The sequence below is a fragment of the Ovis canadensis genome, chromosome 5 (genome assembly GCF_042477335.2).
Source record: "Ovis canadensis isolate MfBH-ARS-UI-01 breed Bighorn chromosome 5, ARS-UI_OviCan_v2, whole genome shotgun sequence".
NCBI lineage: Eukaryota > Metazoa > Chordata > Mammalia > Artiodactyla > Bovidae > Ovis > Ovis canadensis.
The window spans coordinates 13,583,579-13,600,438 of NC_091249.1; positions in this window are offsets into that span (position 1 = coordinate 13,583,579).

A 16,860-nucleotide genomic window follows, 5' to 3' on the forward strand; every position below is an offset into this window, starting at 1 on the left:
CCGGGTGGGGCCCACGTGATTTCCGGGTGGGGCCCACGTGATTTCCGGGTGGGACCCACGTGATTTCCCCGTGGGGCCCACGTGATTTCCGGGTGGGGCCCACGTGATTTCCCCGTGGGCCCCACGTGATTTCCGGGTGGGGCCCACGTGATTTCCGGGTGGGGCCCACGTGATTTCCGGGTGGGGCCCAAGTGATTTCCCCTGGGGGCCCACGTGATTTCCGGGTGGGGCCCACGTGATTTCCGGGTGGGGCCCACGTGATTTCCGGGTGGGGCCCACGTGATTTCCGGGTGGGGCCCACGTGATTTCCGGGTGGGGCCCACGTGATTTCCGGGTGGGGCCCACGTGATTTCCGGGTGGGGCCCACGTGATTTCCGGGTGGGGCCCACGTGATTTCCGGGTGGGGCCCACGTGATTTCCGGGTGGGGCCCACGTGATTTCCGGGTGGGGCCCACGTGATTTCCCCGTCGGGCCCACGTGATTTCCGGGTGGGGCCCACGTGATTTCCGGGTGGGGCCCACGTGATTTCCGGGTGGAGCCCACGTGATTTCCCCTGGGGGCCCACGTGATTTCCGGGTGGGGCCCACGTGATTTCCGGGTGGGGCCCACGTGATTTCCGGGTGGGGCCCACGTGATTTCCGGGTGGGGCCCACGTGATTTCCGGGTGGGGCCCACGTGATTTCCGGGTGGGGCCCACGTGATTTCCGGGTGGGGCCCACGTGATTTCCCCGTGGGGCCCACGTGATTTCCGGGTGGGGCCCACGTGATTTCCGGGTGGGGCCCACGTGATTTCCCCGTGGGGCCCACGTGATTTCCGGGTGGGGCTCACGTGATTTCCGGGTGGGGCCCACGTGATTTCCGGGTGGGGCCCACGTGATTTCCGGGTGGGGCCCACGTGATTTCCGGGTGGGGCCCACGTGATTTCCGGGTGGGGCCCACGTGATTTCCGGGTGGGGCCCACGTGATTTCCGGGTGGGGCCCACGTGATTTCCCCTGGGGGCCCACGTGATTTCCGGGTAGGGCCCACGTGATTTCCGGGTGGGGCCCACGTGATTTCCGGGTGGGGCCCACGTGATTTCCGGGTGGGGCCCACGTGATTTCCCCTGGGGGCCCACGTGATTTCCGGGTAGGGCCCACGTGATTTCCGGGTGGGGCCCACGTGATTTCCGGGTGGGGCCCACGTGATTTCCGGGTGGGGCCCACGTGATTTCCGGGTGGGGCCCACGTGATTTCCGGGTGGGGCCCACGTGATTTCCGGGTGGGGCCCACGTGATTTCCGGGTGGGGCCCACGTGATTTCCCCGTGGGGCCCACGTGATTTCCGGGTGGGCCCCACGTGATTTCCGGGTGGGGCCCACGTGATTTCCGGGTGGGGCCCACGTGATTTCCGGGTGGGGCCCACGTGATTTCCGGGTGGGGCCCACGTGATTTCCGGGTGGGGCCCACGTGATTTCCGGGTGGGGCCCACGTGATTTCCGGGTGGGGCCCACGTGATTTCCGGGTGGGGCCCACGTGATTTCCGGGTGGGGCCCACGTGATTTCCGGGTGGGGCCCACGTGATTTCCGGGTGGGGCCCACGTGATTTCCGGGTGGGGCCCACGTGATTTCCCCGTGGGGCCCACGTGATTTCCCCGTGGGGCCCACGTGATTTCCGGGTGGGGCCCACGTGATTTCCGGGTGGGGCCCACGTGATTTCCGGGTGGGGCCCACGTGATTTCCGGGTGTGGCCCACGTGATTTCCCCGTGGGGCCCACGTGATTTCCCCGTGGGGCCCACGTGATTTCCGGGTGGGGCCCACGTGATTTCCGGGTGGGGCCCACGTGATTTCCGGGTGGGGCCCACGTGATTTTCTTGTGGGGCCCACGTGATTTCCCCTGGGGGCCCACGTGATTTCCGGGTGGGGCCCACGTGATTGCCGGGTGGGGCCCACGTGATTTCCGGGTGGGGCCCACGTGATTTCCGGGTGGGGCCCACGTGATTTCCGGGTGGGGCCCACGTGATTTCCGGGTGGGGCCCACGTGATTTCCGGGTGGGGCCCACGTGATTTCCGGGTGGGGCCCACGTGATTTCCCCGTGGGGCCCACGTGATTTCCGGGTGGGGCCCACGTGATTTCCGGGTGGGGCCCACGTGATTTCCGGGTGGGGCCCACGTGATTTCCGGGTGGGGCCCACGTGATTTCCGGGTGGGGCCCACGTGATTTCCGGGTGGGGCCCACGTGATTTCCGGGTGGGGCCCACGTGATTTCCGGGTGGGGCCCACGTGATTTCCCCGTGGGGCCCACGTGATTTCCGGGTGGGCCCCACGTAATTTCCGGGTGGGGCCCACGTGATTTCCCCGTGGGGCCCACGTGATTTCCGGATGGGGCCCACGTGATTTCCGGGTGGGGCCCACGTGATTTCCGGGTGGGGCCCACGTGATTTCCGGGTGGGGCCCACGTGATTTCCGGGTGGGGCCCACGTGATTTCCGGGTGGGGCCCACGTGATTTCCGGGTGGGGCCCACGTGATTTCCCCGTGGGGCCCACGTGATTTCCGGGTGGGCCCCACGTGATTTCCGGGTGGGGCCCACGTGATTTCCCCGTGGGGCCCACGTGATTTCCGGATGGGGCCCACGTGATTTCCGGGTGGGGCCCACGTGATTTCCGGGTGGGGCCCACGTGATTTCCGGGTGGGGCCCACGTGATTTCCGGGTGGGGCCCACGTGATTTCCGGGTGGGGCCCACGTGATTTCCGGGTGGGGCCCACGTGATTTCCGGGTGGGGCCCACGTGATTTCCGGGTGGGGACCACGTGATTTCAGGGTGGGGCCCACGTGATTTCCGGGTGGGGCCCACGTGATTTCCGGGTGGGGCCCACGTGATTTCCGGGTGGGGCCCACGTGATTTCCGGGTGGGGCCCACGTGATTTCCCCGTGGGGCCCACGTGATTTCCGGGTGGGCCCCACGTGATTTCCGGGTGGGGCCCACGTGATTTCCGGGTGGGGTCCACGTGATTTCCGGGTGGGGCCCACGTGATTTCCGGGTGGGGCCCACGTGATTTCCCCGTGGGGCCCACGTGATTTCCGGGTGGGGCCCACGTGATTTCCGGGTGGGGCCCACGTGATTTCCGGGTGGGGCCCACGTGATTTCCGGGTGGGGCCCACGTGATTTCCGGGTGGGGCCCACGTGATTTCCGGGTGGGGCCCACGTGATTTCCGGGTGGGGCCCACGTGATTTCCCCTGGGGGCCCACGTGATTTCCGGGTGGGGCCCACGTGATTTCCGGGTGGGGCCCACGTGATTTCCGGGTGGGGCCCACGTGATTTCCGGGTGGGGCCCACGTGATTTCCGGGTGGGGCCCACGTGATTTCCCCGTGGGGCCCACGTGATTTCCGGGTGGGGCCCACGTGATTTCCGGGTGGGGCCCACGTGATTTCCGGGTGGGGCCCACGTGATTTCCGGGTGGGGCCCACGTGATTTACGGGTGGGGCCCACGTGATTTCCGGGTGGGACCCACGTGATTTCCCCGTGGGGCCCACGTGATTTCCGGGTGGGGCCCACGTGATTTCCGGGTGGGGCCCACGTGATATCCGGGTGGGGCCCACGTGATTTCCGGGTGGGGCCCACGTGATTTCCCCGTGGGGCCCACGTGATTTCCGGGTGGGGCCCACGTGATTTCCGGGTGGGGCCCACGTGATTTCCCCGTGGGGCCCACGTGATTTCCGGGTGGGGCCCACGTGATTTCCGGGTGGGGCCCACGTGATTTCCGGGTGGGGCCCAAGTGATTTCCCCTGGGGGCCCACGTGATTTCCGGGTGGGGCCCACGTGATTTCCCCGTCGGGCCCACGTGATTTCCGGGTGGGGCCCACGTGATTTCCGGGTGGGGCCCACGTGATTTCCCCTGGGGGCCCACGTGATTTCCGGGTGGGGCCCACGTGATTTCCGGGTGGGGCCCACGTGATTTCCGGGTGGGGCCCACGTGATTTCCGGGTGGGGCCCAAGTGATTTCCGGGTGGGGCCCACGTGATTTCCGGGTGGGGCCCACGTGATTTCCGGGTGGGGCCCACGTGATTTCCGGGTGGGGCCCACGTGATTTCCGGGTGGGGCCCACGTGATTTCCCCGTGGGGCCCACGTGATTTCCGGGTGGGCCCCACGTGATTTCCGGGTGGGACCCACGTGATTTCCCCGTGGGGCCCACGTGATTTCCGGGTGGGGCCCACGTGATTTCCGGGTGGGGCCCACGTGATTTCCGGGTGGGGCCCACGTGATTTCCGGGTGGGGCCCACGTGATTTCCGGGTGGGGCCCACGTGATTTCCGGGTGGGGCCCACGTGATTTCCCCTGGGGGCCCACGTGATTTCCGGGTGGGGCCCACGTGATTTCCGAGTGGGGCCCACGTGATTTCCGGGTGGGGCCCACGTGATTTCCGGGTGGGGCCCACGTGATTTCCGGGTGGGGCCCACGTGATTTCCGGGTGGGGCCCACGTGATTTCAGGGTGGGGCCCACGTGATTTCCGGGTGGGGCCCACGTGATTTCAGGGTGGGGCCCACGTGATTTCCGGGTGGGGCCCAGTGATTTCCGGGTGGGGCCCACGTGATTTCCGGGTGGGGCCCACGTGATTTCCGGGTGGGGCCCACGTGATTTCCCCTGGGGGCCCACGTGATTTCCGGGTGGGGCCCACGTGATTTCCGAGTGGGGCCCACGTGATTTCCGGGTGGGGCCCACCTGATTTCCGGGTGGGGCCCACGTGATTTCCGGGTGGGGCCCACGTGATTTCCGGGTGGGGCCCACGTGATTTCAGGGTGGGGCCCACGTGATTTCCGGGTGGGGCCCACGTGATTTCCGGGTGGGGCCCACGTGATTTCCGGGTGGGGCCAACGTGATTTCCGGGTGGGGCCCACGTGATTTCCGGGTGGGCCCCACGTGCTTTCCGGGTGGGGCCCACGTGATTTCCGGGTGGGGCCCACGTGATTTCCGGGTGGGGCCCACGTGATTTCCGGGTGGGGCCCACGTGATTTCCGGGTGGGGCCCACGTGATTTCCGGGTGGGGCCCACGTGATTTCCGGGTGGGGCCCACGTGATTTCCGGGTGGGGCCCACGTGATTTCCGGGTGGGGCCCACGTGATTTCCGGGTGGGGCCCACGTGATTTCCGGGTGGGGCCCACGTGATTTCCCCTGGGGTCCCACGTGATTTCCGGGTGGGGCCCACGTGATTTCCGGGTGGGGCCCACGTGATTTCCCCTGGGGGCCCACGTGATTTCCGGGTGGGGCCCACGTGATTTCCGAGTGGGGCCCACGTGATTTCCGGGTGGGGCCCACGTGATTTCCGGGTGGGGCCCACGTGATTTCCGGGTGGGGCCCACGTGATTTCCGGGTGGGGCCCACGTGATTTCAGGGTGGGGCCCACGTGATTTCCGGGTGGGGCCACGTGATTTCCGGGTGGGGCCCACGTGATTTCCCCGTGGGGCCCACGTGATTTCCGGGTGGGGCCCACGTGATTTCCGGGTGGGCCCCACGTGATTTCCGGGTGGGGCCCACGTGATTTCCGGGTGGGGCCCACGTGATTTCCGGGTGGGGCCCACGTGATTTCCGGGTGGGGCCCACGTGATTTCCGGGTGGGGCCCACGTGATTTCCGGGTGGGGCCCACGTGATTTCAGGGTGGGGCCCACGTGATTTCCGGGTGGGGCCCACGTGATTTCAGGGTGGGGCCCACGTGATTTCCGGGTGGGGCCCACGTGATTTCCGGGTGGGGCCCACGTGATTTCCCCTGGGGTCCCACGTGATTTCCGGGTGGGGCCCACGTGATTTCCGGGTGGGGCCCACGTGATTTCCGGGTGGGGCCCACGTGATTTCCCCGTGGGGCCCACGTGATTTCCGGGTGGGGCCCACGTGATTTCCGGGTGGGTCCCACGTGATTTCCGGGTGGGGCCCACGTGATTTCCGGGTGGGGCCCACGTGATTTCCGTGTGGGGCCTACGTGATTTCCGGGTGGGGCCCACGTGATTTCCGGGTGGGGCCCACGTGTTTTCCCCGTGGGGCCCACGTGATTTCCGGGTGGGGCCCACGTGATTTCCGGGTGGGGCCCACGTGATTTCCCCGTGGGGCCCACGTGATTTCCGGGTGGGGCCCACGTGATTTCCGGGTGGGTCCCACGTGATTTCCGGGTGGGGCCCACGTGATTTCCGGGTGGGGCCCACGTGATTTCCGGGTGGGGCCCACGTGATTTCCGGGTGGGGCCCACGTGACTTCCGGGTGGGGCCCACGTGATTTCCGGGTGGGGCCCACGTGATTTCCGGGTGGGGCCCACGTGATTTCCGGGTGGGGCCCACGTGATTTCCGGGTGGGGCCCACGTGATTTCCGGGTGGGGCCCACGTGATTTCCGAGTGGGGCCCACGTGATTTCCGGGTGGGGCCCACGTGATTTCCGTGTGGGGCCCACGTGATTTCCGGGTGGGGCCCACGTGATTTCCGTGTGGGGCCCACGTGATTTCCGGGTGGTGCCCACGTGATTTCCGGGTGGGGCCCACGTGATTTCCCCGTGGGGCCCACGTGATTTCCGGGTGGGGCCCACGTGATTTCCGGGTGGGCCCCACGTGATTTCCGGGTGGGGCCCACGTGATTTCCGGGTGGGGCCCACGTGATTTCCGGGTGGGGCCCACGTGATTTCCCCGTGGTGCCCACGTGATTTCCGGGTGGGGCCCACGTGATTTCCCCGTGGTGCCCACGTGATTTCCGGGTGGGGCCCACCTGATTTCCCCGTGGGGCCCACGTGATTTCCGGGTGGGGCCCACGTGATTTCCGGGTGGGGCCCACGTGATTTCCGTGTGGGGCCCACGTGATTTCCGGGTGGGGCCCACGTGATTTCCGGGTGGGGCCCACGTGATTTCCGGGTGGTGCCCACGTGATTTCCGGGTGGGGCCCACGTGATTTCCGTGTGGGGCCCACGTGATTTCCGGGTGGGGCCCACGTGATTTCCGGGTGGGGCCCACGTGATTTCCCCGTGGGGCCCACGTGATTTCCGGGTGGGGCCCACGTGATTTCCGGGTGGGGCCCACGTGATTTCCGGGTGGGGCCCACGTGATTTCCGGGTGGGGCCCACGTGATTTCCGGGTGGGGCCCACGTGATTTCCGGGTGGGGCCCACGTGATTTCCGGGTGGGGCCCACGTGATTTCCGGGTGGGGCCCACGTGATTTCCCCGTGGGGCCCACGTGATTTCCGGGTGGGGCCCACGTGATTTCCGGGTGGGGCCCATGTGATTTCCGGGTGGGGCCCACGTGATTTCCTTGTGGGGCCCACGTGATTTCCCCTGGGGGCCCACGTGATTTCCGGGTGGGGCCCACGTGATTTCCGGGTGGGGCCCACGTGATTTCCGGGTGGGGCCCACGTGATTTCCGGGTGGGGCCCACGTGATTTCCGGGTGGGGCCCACGTGATTTCCGGGTGGGGCCCACGTGATTTCCGGGTGGGGCCCACGTGATTTCCGGGTGGGGCCCACGTGATTTCCGGGTGGGGCCCACGTGATTTCCGGGTGGGGCCCACGTGATTTCCGGGTGGGGCCCACCTGATTTCCGGGTGGGGCCCACGTGATTTCCGGGTGGGGCCCACGTGATTTCCGGGTGGGGCCCACGTGATTTCCCCTGGGGTCCCACGTGATTTCCGGGTGGGGCCCACGTGATTTCCGGGTGGGGCCCACGTGATTTCCGGGTGGGGCCCACGTGATTTCCCCGTGGGGCCCACGTGATTTCCGGGTGGGGCCCACGTGATTTCCGGGTGGGTCCCACGTGATTTCCGGGTGGGGCCCACGTGATTTCCGGGTGGGGCCCACGTGATTTCCGTGTGGGGCCTACGTGATTTCCGTGTGGGGCCCACGTGATTTCCGGGTGGGGCCCACGTGTTTTCCCCGTGGGGCCCACGTGATTTCCGGGTGGGGCCCACGTGATTTCCGGGTGGGCCCCACGTGATTTCCGGGTGGGGCCCACGTGATTTCCGGGTGGGGCCCACGTGATTTCCGGGTGGGGCCCACGTGATTTCCCCGTGGTGCCCACGTGATTTCCGGGTGGGGCCCACGTGATTTCCGGGTGGGGCCCACGTGATTTCCGGGTGGTGCCCACGTGATTTCCGGGTGGGGCCCACGTGATTTCCGGGTGGGGCCCACGTGATTTCCGGGTGGGGCCCACGTGATTTCCGGGTGGGGCCCACGTGACTTCCGGGTGGGGCCCACGTGATTTCCGGGTGGGGCCCACGTGATTTCCGGGTGGGGCCCACGTGATTTCCCCGTGGGGCCCACGTGATTTCCGGGTGGGGCCCACGTGATTTCCGGGTGGGGCCCACGTGATTTCCGGGTGGGGCCCACGTGATTTCCGGGTGGGGCCCACGTGATTTCCGTGTGGGGCCCACGTGATTTCCGGGTGGGGCCCACGTGATTTCCGTGTGGGGCCCACGTGATTTCCGGGTGGTGCCCACGTGATTTCCGGGTGGGGCCCACGTGATTTCCCCGTGGGGCCCACGTGATTTCCGGGTGGGGCCCACGTGATTTCCGGGTGGGCCCCACGTGATTTCCCGGTGGGGCCCACGTGATTTCCGGGTGGGGCCCACGTGATTTCCGGGTGGGGCCCACGTGATTTCCCCGTGGTGCCCACGTGATTTCCGGGTGGGGCCACGTGATTTCCCCGTGGTGCCCACGTGATTTCCGGGTGGGGCCCACGTGATTTCCCCGTGGTGCCCACGTGATTTCCGGGTGGGGCCCACGTGATTTCCGGGTGGGGCCCACGTGATTTCCGTGTGGGGCCTACGTGATTTCCGGGTGGGGCCCACGTGATTTCCGGGTGGGGCCCACGTGTTTTCCCCGTGGGGCCCACGTGATTTCCGGGTGGGGCCCACGTGATTTCCGGGTGGGCCCCACGTGATTTCCGGGTGGGGCCCACGTGATTTCCGGGTGGGGCCCACGTGATTTCCGGGTGGGGCCCACGTGATTTCCCCGTGGTGCCCACGTGATTTCCGGGTGGGGCCCACGTGATTTCCGGGTGGGGCCCACGTGATTTCCGGGTGGGTCCCACGTGATTTCCGGGTGGGGCCCACGTGATTTCCGGGTGGGGCCCACGTGATTTCCGGGTGGGGCCCACGTGATTTCCGGGTGGGGCCCACGTGACTTCCGGGTGGGGCCCACGTGATTTCCGGGTGGGGCCCACGTGATTTCCGGGTGGGGCCCACGTGATTTCCCCGTGGGGCCCACGTGATTTCCGGGTGGGGCCCACGTGATTTCCGGGTGGGGCCCACGTGATTTCCGAGTGGGGCCCACGTGATTTCCGGGTGGGGCCCACGTGATTTCCGTGTGGGGCCCACGTGATTTCCGGGTGGGGCCCACGTGATTTCCGTGTGGGGCCCACGTGATTTCCGGGTGGTGCCCACGTGATTTCCGGGTGGGGCCCACGTGATTTCCCCGTGGGGCCCACGTGATTTCCGGGTGGGGCCCACGTGATTTCCGGGTGGGCCCCACGTGATTTCCGGGTGGGGCCCACGTGATTTCCGGGTGGGGCCCACGTGATTTCCGGGTGGGGCCCACGTGATTTCCCCGTGGTGCCCACGTGATTTCCGGGTGGGGCCCACGTGATTTCCCCGTGGTGCCCACGTGATTTCCGGGTGGGGCCCACCTGATTTCCCCGTGGGGCCCACGTGATTTCCGGGTGGGGCCCACGTGATTTCCGGGTGGGGCCCACGTGATTTCCGTGTGGGGCCCACGTGATTTCCGGGTGGGGCCCACGTGATTTCCGGGTGGGGCCCACGTGATTTCCGGGTGGGGCCCACGTGATTTCCGGGTGGGGCCCACGTGATTTCCGTGTGGGGCCCACGTGATTTCCGGGTGGGGCCCACGTGATTTCCGGGTGGGGCCCACGTGATTTCCCCGTGGGGCCCACGTGATTTCCGGGTGGGGCCCACGTGATTTCCGGGTGGGGCCCACGTGATTTCCGGGTGGGGCCCACGTGATTTCCGGGTGGGGCCCACGTGATTTCCGGGTGGGGCCCACGTGATTTCCGGGTGGGGCCCACGTGATTTCCGGGTGGGGCCCACGTGATTTCCGGGTGGGGCCCACGTGATTTCCCCGTGGGGCCCACGTGATTTCCGGGTGGGGCCCACGTGATTTCCGGGTGGGGCCCACGTGATTTCCGGGTGGGGCCCACGTGATTTCCTTGTGGGGCCCACGTGATTTCCCCTGGGGGCCCACGTGATTTCCGGGTGGGGCCCACGTGATTTCCGGGTGGGGCCCACGTGATTTCCGGGTGGGGCCCACGTGATTTCCGGGTGGGGCCCACGTGATTTCCGGGTGGGGCCCACGTGATTTCCGGGTGGGGCCCACGTGATTTCCGGGTGGGGCCCACGTGATTTCCGGGTGGGGCCCACGTGATTTCCGGGTGGGGCCCACGTGATTTCCGGGTGGGGCCCACGTGATTTCCGGGTGGGGCCCACCTGATTTCCGGGTGGGGCCCACGTGATTTCCGGGTGGGGCCCACGTGATTTCCGGGTGGGGCCCACGTGATTTCCCCTGGGGTCCCACGTGATTTCCGGGTGGGGCCCACGTGATTTCCGGGTGGGGCCCACGTGATTTCCGGGTGGGGCCCACGTGATTTCCCCGTGGGGCCCACGTGATTTCCGGGTGGGGCCCACGTGATTTCCGGGTGGGTCCCACGTGATTTCCGGGTGGGGCCCACGTGATTTCCGGGTGGGGCCCACGTGATTTCCGTGTGGGGCCTACGTGATTTCCGTGTGGGGCCCACGTGATTTCCGGGTGGGGCCCACGTGTTTTCCCCGTGGGGCCCACGTGATTTCCGGGTGGGGCCCACGTGATTTCCGGGTGGGCCCCACGTGATTTCCGGGTGGGGCCCACGTGATTTCCGGGTGGGGCCCACGTGATTTCCGGGTGGGGCCCACGTGATTTCCCCGTGGTGCCCACGTGATTTCCGGGTGGGGCCCACGTGATTTCCGGGTGGGGCCCACGTGATTTCCGGGTGGTGCCCACGTGATTTCCGGGTGGGGCCCACGTGATTTCCGGGTGGGGCCCACGTGATTTCCGGGTGGGGCCCACGTGATTTCCGGGTGGGGCCCACGTGACTTCCGGGTGGGGCCCACGTGATTTCCGGGTGGGGCCCACGTGATTTCCGGGTGGGGCCCACGTGATTTCCCCGTGGGGCCCACGTGATTTCCGGGTGGGGCCCACGTGATTTCCGGGTGGGGCCCACGTGATTTCCGGGTGGGGCCCACATGATTTCCCCTGGGGGCCCACGTGATTTCCGGGTGGGGCCCACGTGATTTCTGGGTGGGGCCCACTTGATTTCCGGGTGGGGCCCACGTGATTTCCGGGTGGGGCCCACGTGATTTCTGGGTGGGGCCCACGTGATTTCCGGGTGGGGCCCACGTTATTTCCGGGTGGGGCCCACGTGATTTCCGGGTGGGGCCCACGTGATTTCAGGGTGGGGCCCACGTGATTTCCCCTGGGGGCCCACGTGATTTCCGGGTGGGGCCCACGTGATTTCCAGGTGGGGCCCACGTGATTTCCGGGTTGGGCCCACGTGATTTCCGGGTGGGGCCCACGTGATTTCCGGGTGGGGCCCACGTGATTTCCGGGTGGGACCCACGTGATTTCCGGGTGGGGCCCACGTGATTTCCCCGTGGGGCCCACGTGATTTCCGGGTGGGGCCCACGTGATTTCCGGGTGGGGCCCACGTGATTTCCGGGTGGGGCCCACGTGATTTCCGGGTGGGGCCCACGTGATTTCCCCGTGGGGCCCACATGATTTCCGGGTGGGGCCCACGTGATTTCCCCGTGGGGCCCACGTGATTTCCGCGTGGGGCCCACGTGATTTCCCCGTGGGGCCCACGTGATTTCCGGGTGGGGCCCACGTGATTTCCGTGTGGGGCCCACGTGATTTCCGTGTGGGGCCCACGTGATTTCCGGGTGGGGCCCACGTGATTTCCGGGTGGGGCCCACGTGATTTCCGGGTGGGGCCCACGTGATTTCCGGGTGGGGCCCACGTGATTTCCGGGTGGGGCCCACGTGATTTCCGGGTGGGGCCCACGTGATTTCCGGGTGGGGCCCACGTGATTTCCGGGTGCGGCCCACGTGATGTCCGGGTGGGGCCCACGTGATTTCCCCGTGGGGCCCACGTGATTTCCAGGTGGGGCCCACGTAATTTCCGGGTGGGGCCCACGTGATTTCCCCGTGGGGCCCACGTGATTTCCGGGTGGGGCTCACGTGATTTCCGGGTGGGGCCCACGTGATTTCCGGGTGGGGCCCACGTGATTTCCGGGTGGGGCCCACGTGATTTCCGGGTGGGGCCCACGTGATTTCCGGGTGGGGCCCACGTGATTTCCGGGTGGGGCCCACGTGATTTCCGGGTGGGGCCCACGTGATTTCCCCTGGGGGCCCACGTGATTTCCGGGTAGGGCCCACGTGATTTCCGGGTGGGGCCCACGTGATTTCCGGGTGGGGCCCACGTGATTTCCGGGTGGGGCCCACGTGATTTCCGGGTGGGGCCCACGTGATTTCCGGGTGGGGCCCACGTGATTTCCGGGTGGGGCCCACGTGATTTCCGGGTGGGGCCCACGTGATTTCCGGGTGGGGCCCACGTGATTTCCGGGTGGGGCCCACGTGATTTCCGGGTGGGGCCCACGTGATTTCCCCGTGGGGCCCACGTGATTTCCGGGTGGGCCCCACGTGATTTCCGGGTGGGGCCCACGTGATTTCCCCGTGGGGCCCACGTGATTTCCGGATGGGGCCCACGTGATTTCCGGGTGGGGCCCACGTGATTTCCGGGTGGGGCCCACGTGATTTCCGGGTGGGGACCACGTGATTTCCGGGTGGGGCCCACGTGATTTCCGGGTGGGGCCCACGTGATTTCCGGGTGGGGCCCACGTGATTTCCGGGTGGGGCCCACGTGATTTCCGGGTGGGGACCACGTGATTTCAGGGTGGGGCCCACGTGATTTCCGGGTGGGGCCCACGTGATTTCCGGGTGGGGCCCACGTGATTTCCGGGTGGGGCCCACGTGATTTCCGGGTGGGGCCCACGTGATTTCCCCGTGGGGCCCACGTGATTTCCGGGTGGGCCCCACGTGATTTCCGGGTGGGGCCCACGTGATTTCCGGGTGGGGTCCACGTGATTTCCGGGTGGGGCCCACGTGATTTCCGGGTGGGGCCCACGTGATTTCCGGGTGGGGCCCACGTGATTTCCGGGTGGGGCCCACGTGATTTCCGGGTGGGGCCCACGTGATTTCCGGGTGGGGCCCACGTGATTTCCGGGTGGGGCCCACGTGATTTCCGGGTGGGGCCCACGTGATTTCCGGGTGGGGCCCACGTGATTTCCGGGTGGGGCCCACGTGATTTCCGGGTGGGGCCCACGTGATTTCCGGGTGGGGCCCACGTGATTTCCCCTGGGGGCCCACGTGATTTCCGGGTGGGGCCCACGTGATTTCCGGGTGGGGCCCACGTGATTTCCGGGTGGGGCCCACGTGATTTCCGGGTGGGGCCCACGTGATTTCCAGGTGGGGCCCACGTGATTTCCCCGTGGGGCCCACGTGATTTCCGGGTGGGGCCCACGTGATTTCCGGGTGGGGCCCACGTGATTTCCGGGTGGGGCCCACGTGATTTCCGGGTGGGGCCCACGTGATTTACGGGTGGGGCCCACGTGATTTCCGGGTGGGACCCACGTGATTTCCCCGTGGGGCCCACGTGATTTCCGGGTGGGGCCCACGTGATTTCCGGGTGGGGCCCACGTGATATCCGGGTGGGGCCCACGTGATTTCCGGGTGGGGGCCACGTGATTTCCCCGTGGGGCCCACGTGATTTCCGGGTGGGGCCCACGTGATTTCCGGGTGGGGCCCACGTGATTTCCCCGTGGGGCCCACGTGATTTCCCCGTGGGGCCCACGTGATTTCCGGGTGGGGCCCACGTGATTTCCGGGTGGGGCCCAAGTGATTTCCCCTGGGGGCCCACGTGATTTCCGGGTGGGGCCCACGTGATTTCCCCGTCGGGCCCACGTGATTTCCGGGTGGGGCCCACGTGATTTCCGGGTGGGGCCCACGTGATTTCCCCTGGGGGCCCACGTGATTTCCGGGTGGGGCCCACGTGATTTCCGGGTGGGGCCCACGTGATTTCCGGGTGGGGCCCACGTGATTTCCGGGTGGGGCCCACGTGATTTCCGGGTGGGGCCCACGTGATTTCCGGGTGGGGCCCACGTGATTTCCGGGTGGGGCCCACGTGATTTCCGGGTGGGGCCCACGTGATTTCCCCGTGGGGCCCACGTGATTTCCGGGTGGGCCCCACGTGATTTCCGGGTGGGGCCCACGTGATTTCCCCGTGGGGCCCACGTGATTTCCGGGTGGGGCCCACGTGATTTCCGGGTGGGGCCCACGTGATTTCCGGGTGGGGCCCACGTGATTTCCGGGTGGGGCCCACGTGATTTCCGGGTGGGGCCCACGTGATTTCCGGGTGGGGCCCACGTGATTTCCCCTGGGGGCCCACGTGATTTCCGGGTGGGGCCCACGTGATTTCCGAGTGGGGCCCACGTGATTTCCGGGTGGGGCCCACGTGATTTCCGGGTGGGGCCCACGTGATTTCCGGGTGGGGCCCACGTGATTTCCGGGTGGGGCCCACGTGATTTCAGGGTGGGGCCCACGTGATTTCCGGGTGGGGCCCACGTGATTTCAGGGTGGGGCCCACGTGATTTCCGGGTGGGGCCCAGTGATTTCCGGGTGGGGCCCACGTGATTTCCGGGTGGGGCCCACGTGATTTCCGGGTGGGGCCCACGTGATTTCCCCTGGGGGCCCACGTGATTTCCGGGTGGGGCCCACGTGATTTCCGAGTGGGGCCCACGTGATTTCCGGGTGGGGCCCACCTGATTTCCGGGTGGGGCCCACGTGATTTCCGGGTGGGGCCCACGTGATTTCCGGGTGGGGCCCACGTGATTTCAGGGTGGGGCCCACGTGATTTCCGGGTGGGGCCCACGTGATTTCCGGGTGGGGCCCACGTGATTTCCGGGTGGGGCCAACGTGATTTCCGGGTGGGGCCCACGTGATTTCCGGGTGGGCCCCACGTGCTTTCCGGGTGGGGCCCACGTGATTTCCGGGTGGGGCCCACGTGATTTCCGGGTGGGGCCCACGTGATTTCCGGGTGGGGCCCACGTGATTTCCGGGTGGGGCCCACGTGATTTCCGGGTGGGGCCCACGTGATTTCCGGGTGGGGCCCACGTGATTTCCGGGTGGGGCCCACGTGATTTCCGGGTGGGGCCCACGTGATTTCCGGGTGGGGCCCACGTGATTTCCGGGTGGGGCCCACGTGATTTCCCCTGGGGTCCCACGTGATTTCCGGGTGGGGCCCACGTGATTTCCGGGTGGGGCCCACGTGATTTCCCCTGGGGGCCCACGTGATTTCCGGGTGGGGCCCACGTGATTTCCGAGTGGGGCCCACGTGATTTCCGGGTGGGGCCCACGTGATTTCCGGGTGGGGCCCACGTGATTTCCGGGTGGGGCCCACGTGATTTCCGGGTGGGGCCCACGTGATTTCAGGGTGGGGCCCACGTGATTTCCGGGTGGGGCCCACGTGATTTCCGGGTGGGGCCCACGTGATTTCCGGGTGGGGCCCACGTGATTTCCGGGTGGGGCCCACGTGATTTCCGGGTGGGGCCCACGTGATTTCCGGGTGGGGCCCACGTGATTTCCGGGTGGGGCCCACGTGATTTCCGGGTGGGGCCCACGTGATTTCCGGGTGGGGCCCACGTGATTTCCGGGTGGGGCCCACGTGATTTCCCCGTGGGGCCCACGTGATTTCCCCGTGGGGCCCACGTGATTTCCGGGTGGGGCCCACGTGATTTCCTGGTGGGGCCCACGTGATTTCCGGGTGGGGCCCACGTGATTTCCGGGTGGGGCCCACGTGATTTCCCCGTGGGGGCCACGTGATTTCCGGGTGGGGCCCACGTGATTTCCGGGTGGGGCCCACGTGATTTCCGGGTGGGGCCCACGTGATTTCCGGGTGGGGCCCACGTGATTTCCGGGTGGGGCCCACGTGATTTCCGGGTGGGGCCCACGTGATTTCCCCGTGGGGCACACGTGATTTCCGGGTGGGGCCCACGTGATTTCCGGGTGGGGCCCACGTGATTTCCGGGTGGGGCCCACGTGATTTCAGGGTGGGGCCCACGTGATTTCCTTGTGGGGCCCACGTGATTTCACCTGGGGGCCCACGTGATTTCCGGGTGGGGCCCACGTGATTTCCGGGTGGGGCCCACGTGATTTCCGGGTGGGGCCCACGTGATTTCCGGGTGGGGCCCACGTGATTTCCGGGTGGGGCCCACGTGATTTCCGGGTGGGGCCCACGTGATTTCCGGGTGGGGCCCACGTGATTTCCGGGTGGGGCCCACGTGATTTCCGGGTGGGGCCCACGTGATTTCCGGGTGGGGCCCACGTGATTTCCGGGTGGGGCCCACGTGATTTCCGGGTGGGGCCCACGTGATTTCCGGGTGGGGCCCACTTGATTTCCGGGTGGGGCCCACGTGATTTCCGGGTGGGGCCCACGTGATTTCCGGGTGGGGCCCACGTGATTTCCGGGTGGGGCCCACGTGATTTCCCCTGGGGGCCCACGTGATTTCCGGGTGGGGCCCACGTGATTTCCGGGTGGGGCCCACGTGATTTCCCCGTGGGGCCCACGTTATTTCCGGGTGGGGCCCACGTGATTTCCGGGTGGGGCCCACGTGATATCCGGGTGGGGCCCACGTGATTTCCCCTGGGGGCCCACGTGATTTCCGGGTGGGGCCCACGTGATTTCCGGGTGGGGCCCACGTGATTTCAGGGTGGGGCCCACGTGATTTCCGGGTGGGGCCCACGTGATTTCCGGGTGGGGCC